The following is a 24,923-nucleotide window of genomic DNA, read 5'->3' as shown; positions in this document are numbered from 1 at the left end:
GGCCCGAGTAGAGGAGCCGTGCAGGCAAGAAGAGGCCCGAACAGAGTCCCGCGGACAAGGATACGCCCAAACGGAGAGTCCCGCAGGCAAGAATGGGCCCGAACGGAGAGACCCGCAGGCCAGCATACGCCTGAACGGAGATTCCCGCAGGCAAGCATAGGCCCAAACAGAGTCCTGCAGGTCAGAATAGGCCAGAACAGAGATTCCTGCAGGCAAGCATAGGCCCGAACAGAGTCCCGCAAGCCAGGGTACGCCCGAACGGAGATTCCCGGAGCAAGAATAGGCCCGAAAAGAGTCCCGCAGGCCAGAATAGGCCGGAACGCAGAGTCCCGCAGGCCAGAGTAGGGCGGAACAGAGATTCCTGCAGGCAAGCATAGGCCCGAACAGAGTCCCGCAGGCCCGAACAGGCCAGAACGGAGATTCCCGGAGGCAAGAATAGGCAAGAAAGGAGGAGCCCCAGAGGCAAGAATAGGCCCGAGTAAAGTCCCGCTCCAGAGAATAGGCCCGAACGGAGAGTACCGCAGGCCAGAACGGCCCGAACGGAGAGTCCTGCAGGCCAACACAGGCCCGAACGGTCATTTTCGCAGGCAAGCATAGGCCCGAACAGAGTCCAGCAGGCCAGCATAGGCCCGAACGGAGATTCCCAGACCAAGAATAGACCTGATCGGTGTCCCGAAGGCAAAATGAGGCCCGAGTAGTGGAGCTGTGCAGGCAAGAAGACGCCCGAACACTGTCCGGCAAGCAAGAATAAGCCCGAACGCAGAATCCTGCAGGCAAGAACGGGCCTGAACAGAGTCCCACTGGCAAGAAGAAGCACGAATAGAAGAGGCCCCTAGGCAAGAATAGGCCCGAGTAGAGTCCCGCTCCCAAGATTAGGCCCGAACGGAGAGTCCCGCAGGCCAGAAACGACCGAACGGAGGGTCCCGCGGGCGAGAATAGGCGCGAAGAGATGTCCTGCAGGCGAGAATACGCCCAAACTGAGAATCCAACAGGTCAGCATAACCCTGAAAGGAGATTCCCGCAGGCAAGCATAGGCCCGAAGAGAGTCCCACAAGCCAGAATAGGAGCGAACGGAGTTTTCCGGGGGCAACAATAGGCCTGGACAGAGTCCCGCAGGCAAAAAGAGGCCCGAGTAGAGGGGCTGTGCAGGCAAGAAGAGTCCCGAACAGAGTCCTGCAGGCAAGAATAGGCCCAAACGAAGAGCCCCGCTGGCAAGAAGAGACCAGAACAGAGTCCCGAAGGCCAGAAAGGCCCGAACGGAGAGCTCCCCAGGTGAGAATAGGCCCGAACGGAGAGTCCCGCAGGCCAGAAGAGGCCCGAATAGAGGAGCCCTTAGGCAAAAATAGGCCCGAATAGAGACCCGCTCACAAGAATAGGCCCGAACGGAGAGTCCCGCAGGCCAGAAAAGCCCGAACAGAGGGTCTCGAAGGCGAGAATGGGCCCGAACGAGGGTCCCGCAGACCACGATAGGAGCGAACGGAGAGTCTCGCAGGCCAGAAAAGGCCCGAACAGAATCCCGCAGGGAAGTATAGGCCCGAATAGAGTCCCGCAGGGAAGGACAGGCCTGAATAGAGGAGCCCCGCACACACTATCAGGCCTGAATAGCGGAGCCCCGCACGCACGAACAGGCCCGAGTAGCAGAGCCCTGCAAGCACGAACAGACCCGAGTAGCGGAGCCCCGCATGCACGAACAGGCCCAAGTAGTGGAGCCCCGCATGCACCAACAGGCCCGAGTAGCAGAGCCCCGCACGCACAATCAGGCCTGAGTAGCGGAGCTCCGCATGCTAGAACAGGACCGAATATCGGAGCTCCGTAAGCACAAAAGGCTGGAATAGAGCAGCCCCGCACGCAACAGGAGACCCCAAAGGAGACTCCCAGAGGCTAGATTAGGTCCGATCGGAGAGTTTTGCAGGTCAGAATTGTCCCGAACGGAGAGACCCGCAGGCAAGAATAGGCCGGAACAGAGAGTCCCGCAGGCAAGAATAGGCCCGAACGGAGAGTTGCGCAGGCGAGAATAGGCCCAAAGGAAAGTCCCGCAGGCGAGAGAATATGCCCAAATTGAGAATACCGCAGGCCAGCATACGCCTGAACGGAGATTCCCGTAGGCAAGCATAGGCCCAAACAGAGTCCCGCAGGCCAGAACAGGCCCGAACGGGGAGTCCTGCAGGCCACAATAGGCCGGAACAGAGATTCCTGCAGGCAAGCATAGGCCCAAACAGAGTCCCGCAGGCCAGAATAGGCCCGAACGGAGTCCCGCAGGCCAGGGTATGCCCGAACGGAGATTCCCGGAGCAAGGATAGGCCCGAACAGAGTCCCGCAGGCAAGAATAGGCCCGAGTAGAGCAGCCATGCAGGCAAGATGAGGCACGAACAGAGTCCCGCTGGCAAGAGTAGCCCTGAATGGAGAACCCACAGGCAAGAATAGGCTCAAACGCAGAGTCCCACAGACAAGAATAGGCCCGAACAGAATCCCAGAGGCAAGAATTGAGGAGCCCCGTAGTCAAGAGTAGGCCCGACTAAAGCCCCGCTCCAGAGAATAGGCCCGAACAGAGAGTCCCGTAGGCGAAAAAGGCCTGAACAGAGAGCCCCGCAGGCAGGCATGGGCCCGAACAGAGTCCCACAGGCCAGAATAGTCCCGAACAGAGATTCCCGGAGCAAGAATAGCCCCGAACAGAATTCCGCAGGCCAGCGTACGCCTGAACGGAGATTGCCGAAGGGAAGCCTAGGCCCGAACGAAGAGTCCCGCAGGCCAGAATGGGCCCGAACGGAGATTGTCGGAGGCAAGAATAGGCCCCAATAGAGTCCCACAGGCAAAAATAGGCCCGAGTAGAGGAGCCGTGCAGGCAAGAAGAGGCCCGAACAGAGTCCCGCGGGCAAGGATAAGCCCAAACGGAGAGTCCCGCAGGCAAGAAGGGGCCCGAACGGAGAGACCCGCAGGCCAGCATACACCTGAACGGAGATTCCCGCAGGCAAGCATAGGCCCAAACAGAGTCCTGCAGGTCAGAATAGGCCAGAACAGAGATTCCTGCAGGCAAGCATAGGCCCGAACAGAGTCCCGCAAGCCAGGATACGCCCGAACGGAGATTCCCGGAGCAAGAATACGCCCGAAAAGAGTCCCGCAGGCCAGAATAGGCCGGAACGCAGAGTCCCGCAGGCCAGAGTAGGGCGGAACAGAGATTCCTGCAGGCAAGCATAGGCCCGAACAGAGTCCCGCAGGCCCGAACAGGCCAGAACGGAGATTCCCGGAGGCAAGAATAGGCAAGAATAGAGGAGCCCCAGAGGCAAGAATAGGCCCGAGTAAAGTCCCGCTCCAGAGAATAGGCCCGAACGGAGAGTCCCGCAGGCCAGAACGGCCCGAACGGAGAGTCCTGCAGGCCAACACAGGCCCGAACGGTCATTCCCGCAGGCAAGCATAGGCCCGAACAGAGTCCAGCAGGCCAGCATAGGCCCGAACGGAGATTCCCGGACCAAGAATAGACCTGAACGGTGTCCCGAAGGCAAAATGAGGCCCGAGTAGTGGAGCTGTGCAGGCAAGAAGACGCCCGAACACTGTCCGGCAAGCAAGAATAAGCCCGAACGCAGAATCCTGCAGGCAAGAACGGGCCTGAACAGAGTCCCACTGGCAAGAAGTAGCACGAATAGAAGAGGCCCCTAGGCAAGAATAGGCCCGAGTAGAGTCCCGCTCCCAAGATTAGGCCCGAACGGAGAGTCCCTCAGGCCAGAAACGACCGAACGGAGGGTCCCGCGGGCGAGAATAGGCCCGAAGAGATGTCCTGCAGGCGAGAATACGCCCAAACTGAGAATCCCACAGGTCAGCATAACCCTGAAAGGAGATTCCCGCAGGCAAGCATAGGCCCGAACAATGTCCCACAAGCCAGAATAGGAGCGAACGGAGTTTTCCGGGGGCAACAATAGGCCTGGACAGAGTCCCGCAGGCAAAAAGAGGCCCGAGTAGAGGGGCTGTGCAGGCAAGAAGAGTCCCGAACAGAGTCCTGCAGGCAAGAATAGGCCCAAACGAAGAGCCCCGCTGGCAAGAAGAGACCAGAACAGAGTCCCGAAGGCCAGAAAGGCCCGAACGGAGAGCTCCCCAGGTGAGAATAGGCCCGAACGGAGAGTCCCGCAGGCCAGAAGAGGCCCGAATAGAGGAGCCCTTAGGCAAAAATAGGCCCGAATAGAGACCCGCTCACAAGAATAGGCCCGAACGGAGAGTCCCGCAGGCCAGAAAAGCCCGAACAGAGGGACTCGAAGGCGAGAATGGGCCCGAACGAGGGTCCCGCAGACCACGATAGGAGCGAACGGAGAGTCTCGCAGGCCAGAAAAGGCCCGAACAGAATCCCGCAGGGAAGTATAGGCCCGAATAGAGTCCCGCAGGGAAGGACAGGCCTGAATAGAGGAGCCCCGCACACACTATCAGGGCTGAATAGCGGAGCCCCGCACGCACGAACAGGCCCGAGTAGCAGAGCCCTGCAAGCACGAACAGGCCCAAGTAGTGGAGCCCCGCATGCACCAACAGGCCCGAGTAGCAGAGCCTCGCACGCACAATCAGGCCTGAGTAGCGGAGCTCCGCATGCTAGAACAGGACCGAATATCGGAGCTCCGTAAGCACAAAAGGCTGGAATAGAGCAGCCCCGCACGCAACAGGAGACCCCAAAGGAGACTCCCAGAGGCTAGATTAGGTCCGAACGGAGAGTTTTGCAGGTCAGAATTGTCCCGAACGGAGAGACCCGCAGGCAAGAATAGGCCGGAACGGAGAGTCCCGCAGGCAAGAATAGGCCCGAACGGAGAGTTGCGCAGGCGAGAATAGGCCCAAAGGAAAGTCCCGCAGGCGAGAGAATATGCCCAAATTGAGAATACCGCAGGCCAGCATACGCCTGAACGGAGATTCCCGTAGGCAAGCATAGGCCCAAACAGAGTCCCGCAGGCCAGAACAGGCCCGAACGGGGAGTCCTGCAGGCCACAATAGGCCGGAACAGAGATTCCTGCAGGCAAGCATAGGCCCAAACAGAGTCCCGCAGGCCAGAATAGGCCCGAACGGAGTCCCGCAGGCCAGGGTATGCCCGAACGGAGATTCCCGGAGCAAGGATAGGCCCGAACAGAGTCCCGCAGGCAAGAATAGGCCTGAGTAGAGCAGCCATGCAGGCAAGATGAGGCACGAACAGAGTCCCGCTGGCAAGAGTAGCCCTGAATGGAGAACCCACAGGCAAGAATAGGCTCAAACGGAGAGTCCCACAGAGAAGAATAGGCCCGAACAGAATCCCAGAGGCAAGAATTGAGGAGCCCCGTAGTCAAGAGTAGGCCCGACTAAAGCCCCGCTCCAGAGAATAGGCCCGAACAGAGAGTCCCGTAGGCGAAAAAGGCCTGAACAGAGAGCCCCGCAGGCAGGCATGGGCCCGAACAGAGTCCCACAGGCCAGAATAGTCCCGAACAGAGATTCCCGGAGCAAGAATAGCCCCGAACAGAATTCCGCAGGCCAGCATACGCCTGAACGGAGATTGCCGAAGGGAAGCCTAGGCCCGAACGAAGAGTCCCGCAGGCCAGAATGGGCCCGAACGGAGATTGTCGGAGGCAAGAATAGGCCCCAATAGAGTCCCACAGGCAAAAATAGGCCCGAGTAGAGGAGCCGTGCAGGCAAGAAGAGGCCCGAACAGAGTCCCGCGGACAAGGATACGCCCAAACGGAGAGTCCCGCAGGCCAGCATACACCTGAACGGAGATTCCCGCAGGCAAGCATAGGCCCAAACAGAGTCCTGCAGGTCAGAATAGGCCAGAACAGAGATTCCTGCAGGCAAGCATAGGCCCGAACAGAGTCCCGCAAGCCAGGGTACGCCCGAACGGAGATTCCCGGAGCAAGAATAGGCCCGAAAAGAGTCCCGCAGGCCAGAATAGGCCGGAACGCAGAGTCCCGCAGGCCAGAGTAGGGCGGAACAGAGATTCCTGCAGGCAAGCATAGGCCCGAACAGAGTCCCGCAGGCCCGAACAGGCCAGAACGGAGATTCCCGGAGGCAAGAATAGGCAAGAAAGGAGGAGCCCCAGAGGCAAGAATAGGCCCGAGTAAAGTCCCGCTCCAGAGAATAGGCCCGAACGGAGAGTACCGCAGGCCAGAACGGCCCGAACGGAGAGTCCTGCAGGCCAACACAGGCCCGAACGGTCATTTTCGCAGGCAAGCATAGGCCCGAACAGAGTCCAGCAGGCCAGCATAGGCCCGAACGGAGATTCCCAGACCAAGAATAGACCTGATCGGTGTCCCGAAGGCAAAATGAGGCCCGAGTAGTGGAGCTGTGCAGGCAAGAAGACGCCCGAACACTGTCCGGCAAGCAAGAATAAGCCCGAACGCAGAATCCTGCAGGCAAGAACGGGCCTGAACAGAGTCCCACTGGCAAGAAGAAGCACGAATAGAAGAGGCCCCTAGGCAAGAATAGGCCCGAGTAGAGTCCCGCTCCCAAGATTAGGCCCGAACGGAGAGTCCCGCAGGCCAGAAACGACCGAACGGAGGGTCCCGCGGGCGAGAATAGGCGCGAAGAGATGTCCTGCAGGCGAGAATACGCCCAAACAGAATCCAACAGGTCAGCATAACCCTGAAAGGAGATTCCCGCAGGCAAGCATAGGCCCGAACAGAGTCCCACAAGCCAGAATAGGACCGAACGGAGTTTTCCGGGGGCAACAATAGGCCTGGACAGAGTCCCGCAGGCAAAAAGAGGCCCGAGTAGAGGGGCTGTGCAGGCAAGAAGAGTCCCGAACAGAGTCCTGCAGGCAAGAATAGGCCCAAACGAAGAGCCCCGCTGGCAAGAAGAGACCCGAACAGAGTCCCGAAGGCCAGAAAGGCCCGAACGGAGAGCTCCCCAGGTGAGAATAGGCCCGAACGGAGAGTCCCGCAGGCCAGAAGAGGCCCGAATAGAGGAGCCCTTAGGCAAAAATAGGCCCGAATAGAGACCCGCTCACAAGAATAGGCCCGAACGGAGAGTCCCGCAGGCCAGAAAAGCCCGAACAGAGGGTCTCGAAGGCGAGAATGGGCCCGAACGAGGGTCCCGCAGACCACGATAGGAGCGAACGGAGAGTCTCGCAGGCCAGAAAAGGCCCGAACAGAATCCCGCAGGGAAGTATAGGCCCGAATAGAGTCCCGCAGGGAAGGACAGGCCTGAATAGAGGAGCCCCGCACACACTATCAGGCCTGAATAGCGGAGCCCCGCACGCACGAACAGGCCCGAGTAGCAGAGCCCTGCAAGCACGAACAGACCCGAGTAGCGGAGCCCCGCATGCACGAACAGGCCCAAGTAGTGGAGCCCCGCATGCACCAACAGGCCCGAGTAGCAGAGCCCCGCACGCACAATCAGGCCTGAGTAGCGGAGCTCCGCATGCTAGAACAGGACCGAATATCGGAGCTCCGTAAGCACAAAAGGCTGGAATAGAGCAGCCCCGCACGCAACAGGAGACCCCAAAGGAGACTCCCAGAGGCTAGATTAGGTCCGAACGGAGAGTTTTGCAGGTCAGAATTGTCCCGAACGGAGAGACCCGCAGGCAAGAATAGGCCTGAACGGAGAGTCCCGCAGGCAAGAATAGGCCCGAACGGAGAGTTGCGCAGGCGAGAATAGGCCCAAAGGAAAGTCCCGCAGGCGAGAGAATATGCCCAAATTGAGAATACCGCAGGCCAGCATACGCCTGAACGGAGATTCCCGTAGGCAAGCATAGGCCCAAACAGAGTCCCGCAGGCCAGAACAGGCCCGAACGGGGAGTCCTGCAGGCCACAATAGGCCGGAACAGAGATTCCTGCAGGCAAGCATAGGCCCAAACAGAGTCCCGCAGGCCAGAATAGGCCCGAACGGAGTCCCGCAGGCCAGGGTATGCCCGAACGGAGATTCCCGGAGCAAGGATAGGCCCGAACAGAGTCCCGCAGGCAAGAATAGGCCTGAGTAGAGCAGCCATGCAGGCAAGATGAGGCACGAACAGAGTCCCGCTGGCAAGAGTAGCCCTGAATGGAGAACCCACAGGCAAGAATAGGCTCAAACGCAGAGTCCCACAGACAAGAATAGGCCCGAACAGAATCCCAGAGGCAAGAATTGAGGAGCCCCGTAGTCAAGAGTAGGCCCGACTAAAGCCCCGCTCCAGAGAATAGGCCCGAACAGAGAGTCCCGTAGGCGAAAAAGGCCTGAACAGAGAGCCCCGCAGGCAGGCATGGGCCCGAACAGAGTCCCACAGGCCAGAATAGTCCCGAACAGAGATTCCCGGAGCAAGAATAGCCCCGAACAGAATTCCGCAGGCCAGCATACGCCTGAACGGAGACTGCCGAAGGGAAGCCTAGGCCCGAACGAAGAGTCCCGCAGGCCAGAATGGGCCCGAACGGAGATTGTCGGAGGCAAGAATAGGCCCCAATAGAGTCCCACAGGCAAAAATAGGCCCGAGTAGAGGAGCCGTGCAGGCAAGAAGAGGCCCGAACAGAGTCCCGCGGACAAGGATACGCCCAAACGGAGAGTCCCGCAGGCAAGAATGGGTCCGAACGGAGAGACCCGCAGGCCAGCATACGCCTGAACGGAGATTCCCGCAGGCAAGCATAGGCCCAAACAGAGTCCTGCAGGTCAGAATAGGCCAGAACAGAGATTCCTGCAGGCAAGCATAGGCCCGAACAGAGTCCCGCAAGCCAGGGTACGCCCGAACGGAGATTCCCGGAGCAAGAATAGGCCCGAAAAGAGTCCCGCAGGCCAGAATAGGCCGGAACGCAGAGTCCCGCAGGCCAGAGTAGGGCGGAACAGAGATTCCTGCAGGCAAGCATAGGCCCGAACAGAGTCCCGCAGGCCCGAACAGGCCAGAACGGAGATTCCCGGAGGCAAGAATAGGCAAGAAAGGAGGAGCCCCAGAGGCAAGAATAGGCCCGAGTAAAGTCCCGCTCCAGAGAATAGGCCCGAACGGAGAGTACCGCAGGCCAGAACGGCCCGAACGGAGAGTCCTGCAGGCCAACACAGGCCCGAACGGTCATTTTCGCAGGCAAGCATAGGCCCGAACAGAGTCCAGCAGGCCAGCATAGGCCCGAACGGAGATTCCCAGACCAAGAATAGACCTGATCGGTGTCCCGAAGGCAAAATGAGGCCCGAGTAGTGGAGCTGTGCAGGCAAGAAGACGCCCGAACACTGTCCGGCAAGCAAGAATAAGCCCGAACGCAGAATCCTGCAGGCAAGAACGGGCCTGAACAGAGTCCCACTGGCAAGAAGAAGCACGAATAGAAGAGGCCCCTAGGCAAGAATAGGCCCGAGTAGAGTCCCGCTCCCAAGATTAGGCCCGAACGGAGAGTCCCGCAGGCCAGAAACGACCGAACGGAGGGTCCCGCGGGCGAGAATAGGCCCGAAGAGATGTCCTGCAGGCGAGAATACGCCCAAACTGAGAATCCCACAGGTCAGCATAACCCTGAAAGGAGATTCCCGCAGGCAAGCATAGGCCCGAACAGAGTCCCACAAGCCAGAATAGGACCGAACGCAGTATTCCGGGGGCAACAATAGGCCTGGACAGAGTCCCGCAGGCAAAAAGAGGCCCGAGTAGAGGGGCTGTGCAGGCAAGAAGAGTCCCGAACAGAGTCCTGCAGGCAAGAATAGGCCCAAACGAAGAGCCCCGCTGGCAAGAAGAGACCCGAACAGAGTCCCGAAGGCCAGAAAGGCCCGAACGGAGAGTTCCCCAGGTGAGAATAGGCCCGAACGGAGAGTCCCGCAGGCCAGAAGAGGCCCGAATAGAGGAGCCCTTAGGCAAAAATAGGCCCGAATAGAGACCCGCTCACAAGAATAGGCCCGAACGGAGAGTCCCGCAGGCCAGAAAAGCCCGAACAGAGGGTCTCGAAGGCGAGAATGGGCCCGAACGAGGGTCCCGCAGACCACGATAGGAACGAACGGAGAGTCTCGCAGGCCAGAAAAGGCCCGAACAGAATCCCGCAGGGAAGTACAGGCCCGAATAGAGTCCCGCAGGGAAGGACAGGCCTGAATAGAGGAGCCCCGCACACACTATCAGGCCTGAATAGCGGAGCCCCGCACGCACGAACAGGCCCGAGTAGCAGAGCCCTGCAAGCACGAACAGACCCGAGTAGCGGAGCCCCGCATGCACGAACAGGCCCAAGTAGTGGAGCCCCGCATGCACCAACAGGCCCGAGTAGCAGAGCCCCGCACGCACAATCAGGCCTGAGTAGCGGAGCTCCGCATGCTAGAACAGGACCGAATATCGGAGCTCCGTAAGCACAAAAGGCTGGAATAGAGCAGCCCCGCACGCAACAGGAGACCCCAAAGGAGACTCCCAGAGGCTAGATTAGGTCCGATCGGAGAGTTTTGCAGGTCAGAATTGTCCCGAACGGAGAGACCCGCAGGCAAGAATAGGCCGGAACAGAGAGTCCCGCAGGCAAGAATAGGCCCGAACGGAGAGTTGCGCAGGCGAGAATAGGCCCAAAGGAAAGTCCCGCAGGCGAGAGAATATGCCCAAATTGAGAATACCGCAGGCCAGCATACGCCTGAACGGAGATTCCCGTAGGCAAGCATAGGCCCAAACAGAGTCCCGCAGGCCAGAACAGGCCCGAACGGGGAGTCCTGCAGGCCACAATAGGCCGGAACAGAGATTCCTGCAGGCAAGCATAGGCCCAAACAGAGTCCCGCAGGCCAGAATAGGCCCGAACGGAGTCCCGCAGGCCAGGGTATGCCCGAACGGAGATTCCCGGAGCAAGGATAGGCCCGAACAGAGTCCCGCAGGCAAGAATAGGCCCGAGTAGAGCAGCCATGCAGGCAAGATGAGGCACGAACAGAGTCCCGCTGGCAAGAGTAGCCCTGAATGGAGAACCCACAGGCAAGAATAGGCTCAAACGCAGAGTCCCACAGACAAGAATAGGCCCGAACAGAATCCCAGAGGCAAGAATTGAGGAGCCCCGTAGTCAAGAGTAGGCCCGACTAAAGCCCCGCTCCAGAGAATAGGCCCGAACAGAGAGTCCCGTAGGCGAAAAAGGCCTGAACAGAGAGCCCCGCAGGCAGGCATGGGCCCGAACAGAGTCCCACAGGCCAGAATAGTCCCGAACAGAGATTCCCGGAGCAAGAATAGCCCCGAACAGAATTCCGCAGGCCAGAATAGGCCAGAACGGGGATTTCCGAAAGCAACCAAAGGCCCGAACAGAGTCCCCCAGGCCCGAACAGGCCAGAACGGAGATTCCCGGAGGCAAGAATAGGCAAGAAAGGAGGAGCCCCAGAGGCAAGAATAGGCCCGAGTAAAGTCCCGCTCCAGAGAATAGGCCTGAACGGAGAGTACCGCAGGCCAGAACGGCCCGAACGGAGAGTCCTGCAGGCCAACACAGGCCCGAACGGTCATTCCCGCAGGCAAGCATAGGCCCGAACAGAGTCCAGCAGGCCAGCATAGGCCCGAACGGAGATTCCGGACCAAGAATAGACCCGAACGGTGTCCCGAATGCAAAATGAGGCCCGAGTAGTGGAGCCGTGCAGGCAAGAAGACGCCCGAACACTGTCCGGCAAGCAAGAATAAGCCCGAACGCAGAATCCTGCAGGCAAGAACGGGCCTGAACAGAGTCCCACTGGCAAGAAGAAGCACGAATAGAAGAGGCCCCTAGGCAAGAATAGGCCCGAGTAGAGTCCCGCTCCCAAGATTAGGCCCGAAAGGAGAGTCCCGCAGGCCAGAAACGACCGAACGGAGGGTCCCGCGGGCGAGAATAGGCCCGAAGAGATGTCCTGCAGGCGAGAATACGCCCAAACTGAGAATCCCACAGGTCAGCATAACCCTGAAAGGAGATTCCCGCAGGCAAGCATAGGCCCGAACAGAGTCCCACAAGCCAGAATAGGACCGAACGCAGTTTTCCGGGGGCAACAATAGGCCTGGACAGAGTCCCGCAGGCAAAAAGAGGCCCGAGTAGAGGGGCTGTGCAGGCAAGAAGAGTCCCGAACAGAGTCCTGCAGGCAAGAATAGGCCCAAACGAAGAGCCCCGCTGGCAAGAAGAGACCAGAACAGAGTCCCGAAGGCCAGAAAGGCCCGAACGGAGAGTTCCCCAGGTGAGAATAGGCCTGAACGGAGAGTCCGGCAGGCCACAATAGGCCCGAATAGAGGAGCCCTTAGGCAAAAATAGGCCCGAATAGAGACCCGCTCACAAGAATAGGCCCGAACGGAGAGTCCCGCAGGCCAGAAAAGCCCGAACAGAGGGTCTCGAAGGCGAGAATGGACCCGAACGAGGGTCCCGCAGACCACGATACGGGCGAACCGAGGGTCTCGCAGGCCAGAATAGGCCCGAACAGAGTCCCGCAGGGAAGTATAGGCCCGAATAGAGTCCCGCAGGGAAGGACAGGCCTGAATAGAGGAGCCCCGCACACACTATCAGGCCTGAGTAGCGGAGCCCCGCACGCACGAACAGGCCCAAGTAGTGGAGCCCAACATTCACCAACAGGCCCGAGTAGCAGAGCCCCGCACGCACAATCAGGCCTGAGTAGCGGAGCTCCGCATGCTAGAACAGGACCGAATATCGGAGCTCCGTAAGCACAAAAGGCTGGAATAGAGCAGCCCCGCACGCAACAGGAGACCCCAAAGGAGACTCCCAGAGGCTAGATTAGGTCCGAACGGAGAGTTTTGCAGGTCAGAATTGTCCCGAACGGAGAGACCCGCAGGCAAGAATAGGCCGGAACGGAGAGTCCCGCAGGCAAGAATAGGCCCGAACGGAGAGTTGCGCAGGCGAGAATAGGCCCAAAGGAAAGTCCCGCAGGCGAGAGAATATGCCCAAATTGAGAATACCGCAGGCCAGCATACGCCTGAACGGAGATTCCCGTAGGCAAGCATAGGCCCAAACAGAGTCCCGCAGGCCAGAACAGGCCCGAACGGGGAGTCCTGCAGGCCACAATAGGCCGGAACAGAGATTCCTGCAGGCAAGCATAGGCCCAAACAGAGTCCCGCAGGCCAGAATAGGCCCGAACGGAGTCCCGCAGGCCAGGGTATGCCCGAACGGAGATTCCCGGAGCAAGGATAGGCCCGAACAGAGTCCCGCAGGCAAGAATAGGCCCGAGTAGAGCAGCCATGCAGGCAAGATGAGGCACGAACAGAGTCCCGCTGGCAAGAGTAGCCCTGAATGGAGAACCCACAGGCAAGAATAGGCTCAAACGGAGAGTCCCACAGACAAGAATAGGCCCGAACAGAATCCCAGAGGCAAGAATTGAGGAGCCCCGTAGTCAAGAGTAGGCCCGACTAAAGCCCCGCTCCAGAGAATAGGCCCGAACAGAGAGTCCCGTAGGCGAAAAAGGCCTGAACAGAGAGCCCCGCAGGCAGGCATGGGCCCGAACAGAGTCCCACAGGCCAGAATAGTCCCGAACAGAGATTCTCGGAGCAAGAATAGCCCCGAACAGAATTCCGCAGGCCAGCATACGCCTGAACGGAGATTGCCGAAGGGAAGCCTAGGCCCGAACGAAGAGTCCCGCAGGCCAGAATGGGCCCGAACGGAGATTGTCGGAGGCAAGAATAGGCCCCAATAGAGTCCCACAGGCAAAAATAGGCCCGAGTAGAGGAGCCGTGCAGGCAAGAAGAGGCCCGAACAGAGTCCCACGGGCAAGGATACGCCCAAACGGAGAGTCCCGCAGGCAAGAAGGGGCCCGAACGGAGAGACCCGCAGGCCAGCATACGCCTGAACGGAGATTCCCGCAGGCAAGCATAGGCCCAAACAGAGTCCTGCAGGTCAGAATAGGCCAGAACAGAGATTCCTGCAGGCAAGCATAGGCCCGAACAGAGTCCCGCAAGCCAGGGTACGCCCGAACGGAGATTCCCGGAGCAAGAATAGGCCCGAAAAGAGTCCCGCAGGCCAGAATAGGCCGGAACGCAGAGTCCCGCAGGGCAGAGTAGGGCGGAACAGAGATTCCTGCAGGCAAGCATAGGCCCGAACAGAGTCCCGCAGGCCCGAACAGGCCAGAACGGAGATTCCCGGAGGCAAGAATAGGCAAGAATAGAGGAGCCCCAGAGGCAAGAATAGGCCCGAGTAAAGTCCCGCTCCAGAGAATAGGCCTGAACGGAGAGTACCGCAGGCCAGAACGGCCCGAACGGAGAGTCCTGCAGGCCAACACAGGCCCGAACGGTCATTCCCGCAGGCAAGCATAGGCCCGAACAGAGTCCAGCAGGCCAGCATAGGCCCGAACGGAGATTCCCGGACCAAGAATAGACCCGAACGGTGTCCCGAAGGCAAAATGAGGCCCGAGTAGTGGAGCCGTGCAGGCAAGAAGACGCCCGAACACTGTCCGGCAAGCAAGAATAAGCCCGAACGCAGAATCCTGCAGGCAAGAACGGGCCTGAACAGAGTCCCACTGGCAAGAAGAAGCACGAATAGAAGAGGCCCCTAGGCAAGAATAGGCCCGAGTAGAGTCCCGCTCCCAAGATTAGGCCCGAACGGAGAGTCCCTCAGGCCAGAAACGACCGAACGGAGGGTCCCGCGGGCGAGAATAGGCCCGAAGAGATGTCCTGCAGGCGAGAATACGCCCAAACTGAGAATCCCACAGGTCAGCATAACCCTGAAAGGAGATTCCCGCAGGCAAGCATAGGCCCGAACAGAGTCCCACAAGCCAGAATAGGACCGAACGGAGTTTTCCGGGGGCAACAATAGGCCTGGACAGAGTCCCGCAGGCAAAAAGAGGCCCAAGTAGAGGGGCTGTGCAGGCAAGAAGAGTCCCGAACAGAGTCCTGCAGGCAAGAATAGGCCCAAACGAAGAGCCCCGCTGGCAAGAAGAGACCAGAACAGAGTCCCGAAGGCCAGAAAGGCCCGAACGGAGAGTTCCCCAGGTGAGAATAGGCCCGAACGGAGAGTCCCGCAGGCCAGAAGAGGCCCGAATAGAGGAGCCCTTAGGCAAAAATAGGCCCGAATAGAGACCCGCTCACAAGAATAGGCCCGAACGGAGAGTCCCGCAGGCCAGAAAAGCCCGAACAGAGGGTCTCGAAGGCGAGAAAGGGCCCGAACGAGGGTCCCGCAGACCACGATAGGAGCGAACGGAGAGTCTCGCAGGCCAGAAAAGGCCCGAACAGAATCCCGCAGGGAAGTATAGGCCCGAATAGAGTCCCGCAGGGAAGGACAGGCCTGAATAGAGGAGCCCCGCACACACTATCAGGCCTGAATAGCGGAGCCCCGCACGCACGAACAGGCCCGAGTAGCAGAGCCCTGCAAGCACGAACAGACCCGAGTAGCGGAGCCCCGCATGCACGAACAGGCCCAAGTAGTGGAGCCCCGCATGCACCAACAGGCCCGAGTAGCAGAGCCCCGCACGCACAATCAGGCCTGAGTAGCGGAGCTCCGCATGCTAGAACAGGACCGAATATCGGAGCTCCGTAAGCACAAAAGGCTGGAATAGAGCAGCCCCGCACGCAACAGGAGACCCCAAAGGAGACTCCCAGAGGCTAGATTAGGTCCGAACGGAGAGTTTTGCAGGTCAGAATTGTCCCGAACGGAGAGACCCGCAGGCAAGAATAGGCCTGAACGGAGAGTCCCGCAGGCAAGAATAGGCCCGAACGGAGAGTTGCGCAGGCGAGAATAGGCCCAAAGGAAAGTCCCGCAGGCGAGAGAATATGCCCAAATTGAGAATACCGCAGGCCAGCATACGCCTGAACGGAGATTCCCGTAGGCAAGCATAGGCCCAAACAGAGTCCCGCAGGCCAGAATAGGCCCGAACGGAGTCCCGCAGGCCAGGGTATGCCCGAACGGAGATTCCCGGAGCAAGGATAGGCCCGAACAGAGTCCCGCAGGCAAGAATAGGCCCGAGTAGAGCAGCCATGCAGGCAAGATGAGGCACGAACAGAGTCCCGCTGGCAAGAGTAGCCCTGAATGGAGAACCCACAGGCAAGAATAGGCTCAAACGGAGAGTCCCACAGAGAAGAATAGGCCCGAACAGAATCCCAGAGGCAAGAATTGAGGAGCCCCGTAGTCAAGAGTAGGCCCGACTAAAGCCCCGCTCCAGAGAATAGGCCCGAACAGAGAGTCCCGTAGGCGAAAAAGGCCTGAACAGAGAGCCCCGCAGGCAGGCATGGGCCCGAACAGAGTCCCACAGGCCAGAATAGTCCCGAACAGAGATTCCCGGAGCAAGAATAGCCCCGAACAGAATTCCGCAGGCCAGCATGCGCCTGAACGGAGATTGCCGAAGGGAAGCCTAGGCCCGAACGAAGAGTCCCGCAGGCCAGAATGGGCCCGAACGGAGATTGTCGGAGGCAAGAATAGGCCCCAATAGAGTCCCACAGGCAAAAATAGGCCCGAGTAGAGGAGCCGTGCAGGCAAGAAGAGGCCCGAACAGAGTCCCACGGGCAAGGATACGCCCAAACGGAGAGTCCCGCAGGCAAGAAGGGGCCCGAACGGAGAGACCCGCAGGCCAGCATACACCTGAACGGAGATTCCCGCAGGCAAGCATAGGCCCAAACAGAGTCCTGCAGGTCAGAATAGGCCAGAACAGAGATTCCTGCAGGCAAGCATAGGCCCGAACAGAGTCCCGCAAGCCAGGATACGCCCGAACGGAGATTCCCGGAGCAAGAATAGGCCCGAAAAGAGTCCCGCAGGCCAGAATAGGCCGGAACGCAGAGTCCCGCAGGCCAGAGTAGGGCGCAACAGAGATTCCTGCAGGCAAGCATAGGCCCGAACAGAGTCCCGCAGGCCCGAACAGGCCAGAACGGAGATTCCCGGAGGCAAGAATAGGCAAGAATAGAGGAGCCCCAGAGGCAAGAATAGGCCCGAGTAAAGTCCCGCTCCAGAGAATAGGCCCGAACGGAGAGTACCGCAGGCCAGAACGGCCCGAACGGAGAGTCCTGCAGGCCAACACAGGCCCGAACGGTCATTCCCGCAGGCAAGCATAGGCCCGAACAGAGTCCAGCAGGCCAGCATAGGCCCGAACGGAGATTCCCGGACCAAGAATAGACCTGAACGGTGTCCCGAAGGCAAAATGAGGCCCGAGTAGTGGAGCTGTGCAGGCAAGAAGACGCCCGAACACTGTCCGGCAAGCAAGAATAAGCCCGAACGCAGAATCCTGCAGGCAAGAACGGGCCTGAACAGAGTCCCACTGGCAAGAAGTAGCACGAATAGAAGAGGCCCCTAGGCAAGAATAGGCCCGAGTAGAGTCCCGCTCCCAAGATTAGGCCCGAACGGAGAGTCCCTCAGGCCAGAAACGACCGAACGGAGGGTCCCGCGGGCGAGAATAGGCCCGAAGAGATGTCCTGCAGGCGAGAATACGCCCAAACTGAGAATCCCACAGGTCAGCATAACCCTGAAAGGAGATTCCCGCAGGCAAGCATAGGCCCGAACAGAGTCCCACAAGCCAGAATAGGACCGAACGGAGTTTTCCGGGGGCAACAATAGGCCTGGACAGAGTCCCGCAGGCAAAAAGAGGCCCGAGTAGAGGGGCTGTGCAGGCAAGAAGAGTCCCGAACAGAGTCCTGCAGGCAAGAATAGGCCCAAACGAAGAGCCCCGCTGGCAAGAAGAGACCAGAACAGAGTCCCGAAGGCCAGAAAGGCCCGAACGGAGAGCTCCCCAGGTGAGAATAGGCCCGAACGGAGAGTCCCGCAGGCCAGAAGAGGCCCGAATAGAGGAGCCCTTAGGCAAAAATAGGCCCGAATAGAGACCCGGTCACAAGAATAGGCCCGAACGGAGAGTCCCGCAGGCCAGAAAAGCCCGAACAGAGGGTCTCGAAGGCGAGAATGGGCCCGAACGAGGGTCCCGCAGACCACGATAGGAGCGAACGGAGAGTCTCGCAGGCCAGAAAAGGCCCGAACAGAATCCCGCAGGGAAGTATAGGCCCGAATAGAGTCCCGCAGGGAAGGACAGGCCTGAATAGAGGAGCCCCGCACACACTATCAGGCCTGAATAGCGGAGCCCCGCACGCACGAACAGGCCCGAGTAGCAGAGCCCTGCAAGCACGAACAGACCCGAGTAGCGGAGCCCCGTATGCACGAACAGGCCCAAGTAGTGGAGCCCCGCATGCACCAACAGGCCCGAGTAGCAGAGCCCCGCACGCACAATCAGGCCTGAGTAGCGGAGCTCCGCATGCTAGAACAGGACCGAATATCGGAGCTCCGTAAGCACAAAAGGCTGGAATAGAGCAGCCCCGCACGCAACAGGAGACCCCAAAGGAGACTCCCAGAGGCTAGATTAGGTCCGAACGGAGAGTTTTGCAGGTCAGAATTGTCCCGAACGGAGAGACCCGCAGGCAAGAATAGGCCGGAACGGAGAGTCCCGCAGGCAAGAATAGGCCCGAACGGAGAGTTGCGCAGGCGAGAATAGGCCCAAAGGAAAGTCCCGCAGGCGAGAGAATATGCCCAAATTGAGAATACCGCAGGCCAGCATACGCCTGAACGGAGATTCCCGTAGGCAAGCATAGGCCCAAACAGAGTCCCGCAGGCCAGAACAGGCCCGAACGGGGAGTCCTGCAGGCCACAATAGGCCGGAACAGAGATTCCTGCAGGCAAGCATAGGCCCAAACAGAGTCCCGCAGGCCAGAATAGGCCCGAACGGAGTCCCGCAGGCCAGGGTATGCCCGAACGGAGATTCCCGGAGCAAGGATAGGCCCGAACAGAGTCCCGCAGGCAAGAATAGGCCTGAGTAGAGCAGCCATGCAGGCAAGATGAGGCACGAACAGAGTCCCGCTGGCAAGAGTAGCCCTGAATGGAGAACCCACAGGCAAGAATAGGCTCAAACGGAGAGTCCCACAGACAAGAATAGGCCCGAACAGAATCCCAGAGGCAAGAATTGAGGAGCCCCGTAGTCAAGAGTAGGCCCGACTAAAGCCCCGCTCCAGAGAATAGGCCCGAACAGAGAGTCCCGTAGGCGAAAAAGGCCTGAACAGAGAGCCCCGCAGGCAGGCATGGGCCCGAACAGAGTCCCACAGGCCAGAATAGTCCCGAACAGAGATTCCCGGAGCAAGAATAGCCCCGAACAGAATTCCGCAGGCCAGCATACGCCTGAACGGAGATTGCCGAAGGGAAGCCTAGGCCCGAACGAAGAGTCCCGCAGGCCAGAATGGGCCCGAACGGAGATTGTCGGAGGCAAGAATAGGCCCCAATAGAGTCCCACAGGCAAAAATAGGCCCGAGTAGAGGAGCCGTGCAGGCAAGAAGAGGCCCGAACAGAGTCCCGCGGACAAGGATACGCCCAAACGGAGAGTCCCGCAGGCAAGAATGGGCCCGAACGGAGAGACCCGCAGGCCAGCATACGCCTGAACGGAGATTCCCGCAGGCAAGCATAGGCCCAAACAGAGTCCTGCAGGTCAGAATAGGCCAGAACAGAGATTCCTGCAGGCAAGCATAGGCCCGAACAGAGTCCCGCAAGCCAGGGTACGCCCGAACGGAGATTCCCGGAGCAAGAATAGGCCCGAAAAGAGTCCCGCAGGCCAGAATAGGCCGGAACGCAGAGTCCCGCAGGCCAGAGTAGGGCGGAACAGAGATTCCTGCAGGCAAGCATAGGCCCGAACAGAGTCCCGCAGGCCCGAATAGGCCAGAACGGAGATTCCCGGAGGCAAGAATAGGCAAGAAAGGAGGAGCCCCAGAGGCAAGAATAGGCTCGAGTAAAGTCCCGCTCCAGAGAATAGGCCCGAACGGAGAGTACCGCAGGCCAGAACGGCCCGAACGGAGAGTCCTGCAGGCCAACACAGGCCCGAACGGTCATTTTCGCAGGCAAGCATAGGCCCGAACAGAGTCCAGCAGGCCAGCATAGGCCCGAACGGAGATTCCCAGACCAAGAATAGACCTGATCGGTGTCCCGAAGGCAAAATGAGGCCCGAGTAGTGGAGCTGTGCAGGCAAGAAGACGCCCGAACACTGTCCGGCAAGCAAGAATAAGCCCGAACGCAGAATCCTGCAGGCAAGAACGGGCCTGAACAGAGTCCCACTGGCAAGAAGAAGCACGAATAGAAGAGGCCCCTAGGCAAGAATAGGCCCGAGTAGAGTCCCGCTCCCAAGATTAGGCCCGAAAGGAGAGTCCCGCAGGCCAGAAACGACCGAACGGAGGGTCCCGCGGGCGAGAATAGGCCCGAAGAGATGTCCTGCAGGCGAGAATACGCCCAAACTGAGAATCCCACAGGTCAGCATAACCCTGAAAGGAGATTCCCGCAGGCAAGCATAGGCCCGAACAGAGTCCCACAAGCCAGAATAGGACCGAACGGAGTTTTCCGGGGGCAACAATAGGCCTGGACAGAGTCCCGCAGGCAAAAAGAGGCCCGAGTAGAGGGGCTGTGCAGGCAAGAAGAGTCCCGAACAGAGTCCTGCAGGCAAGAATAGGCCCAAACGAAGAGCCCCGCTGGCAAGAAGAGACCAGAACAGAGTCCCGAAGGCCAGAAAGGCCCGAACGGAGAGCTCCCCAGGTGAGAATAGGCCCGAACGGAGAGTCCCGCAGGCCAGAAGAGGCCCGAATAGAGGAGCCCTTAGGCAAAAATAGGCCCGAATAGAGACCCGCTCACAAGAATAGGCCCGAACGGAGAGTCCCGCAGGCCAGAAAAGCCCGAACAGAGAGTCTCGCAGGCCAGAAAAGGCCCGAACAGAATCCCGCAGGGAAGTATAGGCCCGAATAGAGTCCCGCAGGGAAGGACAGGCCTGAATAGAGGAGCCCCGCACACACTATCAGGCCTGAATAGCGGAGCCCCGCACGCACGAACAGGCCCGAGTAGCAGAGCCCTGCAAGCACGAACAGACCCGAGTAGCGGAGCCCCGCATGCACGAACAGGCCCAAGTAGTGGAGCCCCGCATGCACCAACAGGCCCGAGTAGCAGAGCCCCGCACGCACAATCAGGCCTGAGTAGCGGAGCTCCGCATGCTAGAACAGGACCGAATATCGGAGCTCCGTAAGCACAAAAGGCTGGAATAGAGCAGCCCCGCACGCAACAGGAGACCCCAAAGGAGACTCCCAGAGGCTAGATTAGGTCCGAACGGAGAGTTTTGCAGGTCAGAATTGTCCCGAACGGAGAGACCCGCAGGCAAGAATAGGCCGGAACAGAGAGTCCCGCAGGCAAGAATAGGCCCGAACGGAGAGTTGCGCAGGCGAGAATAGGCCCAAAGGAAAGTCCCGCAGGTGAGAGAATATGCCCAAATTGAGAATACCGCAGGCCAGCATACGCCTGAACGGAGATTCCCGTAGGCAAGCATAGGCCCAAACAGAGTCCCGCAGGCCAGAACAGGCCCGAACGGGGAGTCCTGCAGGCCACAATAGGCCGGAACAGAGATTCCTGCAGGCAAGCATAGGCCCAAACAGAGTCCCGCAGGCCAGAAGAGGCCCGAACGGAGTCCCGCAGGCCAGGGTATGCCCGAACGGAGATTCCCGGAGCAAGGATAGGCCCGAACAGAGTCCCGCAGGCAAGAATAGGCCCGAGTAGAGCAGCCATGCAGGCAAGATGAGGCACGAACAGAGTCCCGCTGGCAAGAGTAGCCCTGAATGGAGAACCCACAGGCAAGAATAGGCTCAAACGGAGAGTCCCACAGACAAGAATAGGCCCGAACAGAATCCCAGAGGCAAGAATTGAGGAGCCCCGTAGTCAAGAGTAGGCCCGACTAAAGCCCCGCTCCAGAGAATAGGCCCGAACAGAGAGTCCCGTGGGCGAAAAAGGCCTGAACAGAGAGCCCCGCAGGCAGGCATGGGCCCGAACAGAGTCCCACAGGCCAGAATAGTCCCGAACAGAGATTCCCGGAGCAAGAATAGCCCCGAACAGAATTCCGCAGGCCAGCATACGCCTGAACGGAGATTGCCGAAGGGAAGCCTAGGCCCGAACGAAGAGTCCCGCAGGCCAGAATGGGCCCGAACGGAGATTGTCGGAGGCAAGAATAGGCCCCAATAGAGTCCCACAGGCAAAAATAGGCCCGAGTAGAGGAGCCGTGCAGGCAAGAAGAGGCCCGAACAGAGTCCCGCGGACAAGGATACGCCCAAACGGAGAGTCCCGCAGGCAAGAAGGGGCCCGAACGGAGAGACCCGCAGGCCAGCATACACCTGAACGGAGATTCCCGCAGGCAAGCATAGGCCCAAACAGAGTCCTGCAGGTCAGAATAGGCCAGAACAGAGATTCCTGCAGGCAAGCATAGGCCCGAACAGAGTCCCGCAAGCCAGGATACGCCCGAACGGAGATTCCCGGAGCAAGAATAGGCCCGAAAAGAGTCCCGCAGGCCAGAATAGGCCGGAACGGAGAGTCCCGCAGGCCAGAGTAGGGCGGAACAGAGATTCCTGCAGGCAAGCATAGGCCCGAACAGAGTCCCGCAGGCCCGAACAGGCCAGAACGGAGATTCCTGGAGGCAAGAATAGGCAAGAGTAGAGGAGCCCCAGAGGCAAGAATAGGCCCGAGTAAAGTCCCGCTCCAGAGAATAGGCCCGAACGGAGAGTACCGCAGGCCAGAACGGCCCGAACGGAGAGTCCTGCAGGCCAACACAGGCCCGAACGGTCATTCCCGCAGGCAAGCATAGGCCCGAACAGAGTCCAGCAGGCCAGCATAGGCCCGAACGGAGATTCCCGGACCAAGAATAGACCCGAACGGTGTCCCGAATGCAAAATGAGGCCCGAGTAGTGGAGCCGTGCAGGCAAGAAGACGCCCGAACACTGTCCGGCAAGCAAGAATAAGCCCGAACGCAGAATCCTGCAGGCAAGAACGGGCCTGAACAGAGTCCCACTGGCAAGAAGAAGCACGAATAGAAGAGGCCCCTAGGCAAGAATAGGCCCGAGTAGAGTCCCGCTCCCAAGATTAGGCCCGAAAGGAGAGTCCCGCAGGCCAGAAACGACCGAACGGAGGGTCCCGCGGGCGAGAATAGGCCCGAAGAGATGTCCTGCAGGCGAGAATACGCCCAAACTGAGAATCCCACAGGTCAGCATAACCCTGAAAGGAGATTCCCGCAGGCAAGCATAGGCCCGAACAGAGTCCCACAAGCCAGAATAGGACCGAACGCAGTTTTCCGGGGGCAACAATAGGCCTGGACAGAGTCCCGCAGGCAAAAAGAGGCCCGAGTAGAGGGGCTGTGCAGGCAAGAAGAGTCCCGAACAGTGTCCTGCAGGCAAGAATAGGCCCAAACGAAGAGCCCCGCTGGCAAGAAGAGACCAGAACAGAGTCCCGAAGGCCAGAAAGGCCCGAACGGAGAGTTCCCCAGGTGAGAATAGGCCTGAACGGAGAGTCCCGCAGGCCAGAAGAGGCCCGAATAGAGGAGCCCTTAGGCAAAAATAGGCCCGAATAGAGACCCGCTCACAAGAATAGGCCCGAACGGAGAGTCCCGCAAGCCAGAAAAGCCCGAACAGAGGGTCTCGAAGGCGAGAATGGGCCCGAACGAGGGTCCCGCAGACCACGATACGGGCGAACCGAGGGTCTCGCAGGCCAGAATAGGCCCGAACAGAGTCCCGCAGGGAAGTATAGGTCCGAATAGAGTCCCGCAGGGAAGGACAGGCCTGAATAGAGGAGCCCCGCACACACTATCAGGCCTGAGTAGCGGAGCCCCGCACGCACGAACAGGCCCAAGTAGTGGAGCCCAACATTCACCAACAGGCCCGAGTAGCAGAGCCCCGCACGCACAATCAGGCCTGAGTAGCGGAGCTCCGCATGCTAGAACAGGACCGAATATCGGAGCTCCGTAAGCACAAAAGGCTGGAATAGAGCAGCCCCGCACGCAACAGGAGACCCCAAAGGAGACTCCCAGAGGCTAGATTAGGTCCGAACGGAGAGTTTTGCAGGTCAGAATTGTCCCGAACGGAGAGACCCGCAGGCAAGAATAGGCCGGAACGGAGAGTCCCGCAGGCAAGAATAGGCCCGAACGGAGAGTTGCGCAGGCGAGAATAGGCCCAAAGGAAAGTCCCGCAGGCGAGAGAATATGCCCAAATTGAGAATACCGCAGGCCAGCATACGCCTGAACGGAGATTCCCGTAGGCAAGCATAGGCCCAAACAGAGTCCCGCAGGCCAGAACAGGCCCGAACGGGGAGTCCTGCAGGCCACAATAGGCCGGAACAGAGATTCCTGCAGGCAAGCATAGGCCCAAACAGAGTCCCGCAGGCCAGAATAGGCCCGAACGGAGTCCCGCAGGCCAGGGTATGCCCGAACGGAGATTCCCGGAGCAAGGATAGGCCCGAACAGAGTCCCGCAGGCAAGAATAGGCCCGAGTAGAGCAGCCATGCAGGCAAGATGAGGCACGAACAGAGTCCCGCTGGCAAGAGTAGCCCTGAATGGAGAACCCACAGGCAAGAATAGGCTCAAACGGAGAGTCCCACAGACAAGAATAGGCCCGAACAGAATCCCAGAGGCAAGAATTGAGGAGCCCCGTAGTCAAGAGTAGGCCCGACTAAAGCCCCGCTCCAGAGAATAGGCCCGAACAGAGAGTCCCGTAGGCGAAAAAGGCCTGAACAGAGAGCCCCGCAGGCAGGCATGGGCCCGAACAGAGTCCCACAGGCCAGAATAGTCCCGAACAGAGATTCTCGGAGCAAGAATAGCCCCGAACAGAATTCCGCAGGCCAGCATACGCCTGAACGGAGATTGCCGAAGGGAAGCCTAGGCCCGAACGAAGAGTCCCGCAGGCCAGAATGGGCCCGAACGGAGATTGTCGGAGGCAAGAATAGGCCCCAATAGAGTCCCACAGGCAAAAATAGGCCCGAGTAGAGGAGCCGTGCAGGCAAGAAGAGGCCCGAACAGAGTCCCACGGGCAAGGATACGCCCAAACGGAGAGTCCCGCAGGCAAGAAGGGGCCCGAACGGAGAGACCCGCAGGCCAGCATACGCCTGAACGGAGATTCCCGCAGGCAAGCATAGGCCCAAACAGAGTCCTGCAGGTCAGAATAGGCCAGAACAGAGATTCCTGCAGGCAAGCATAGGCCCGAACAGAGTCCCGCAAGCCAGGGTACGCCCGAACGGAGATTCCCGGAGCAAGAATAGGCCCGAAAAGAGTCCCGCAGGCCAGAATAGGCCGGAACGCAGAGTCCCGCAGGCCAGAGTAGGGCGGAACAGAGATTCCTGCAGGCAAGCATAGGCCCGAACAGA

The sequence above is a fragment of the Loxodonta africana genome (assembly GCF_030014295.1).
Source record: "Loxodonta africana isolate mLoxAfr1 chromosome 26 unlocalized genomic scaffold, mLoxAfr1.hap2 SUPER_26_unloc_1, whole genome shotgun sequence".
Lineage (NCBI taxonomy): Eukaryota > Metazoa > Chordata > Mammalia > Proboscidea > Elephantidae > Loxodonta > Loxodonta africana.
The sequence above is the reverse complement of the archived record's forward strand: the minus strand, read 5'-3'. Positions refer to the sequence as shown.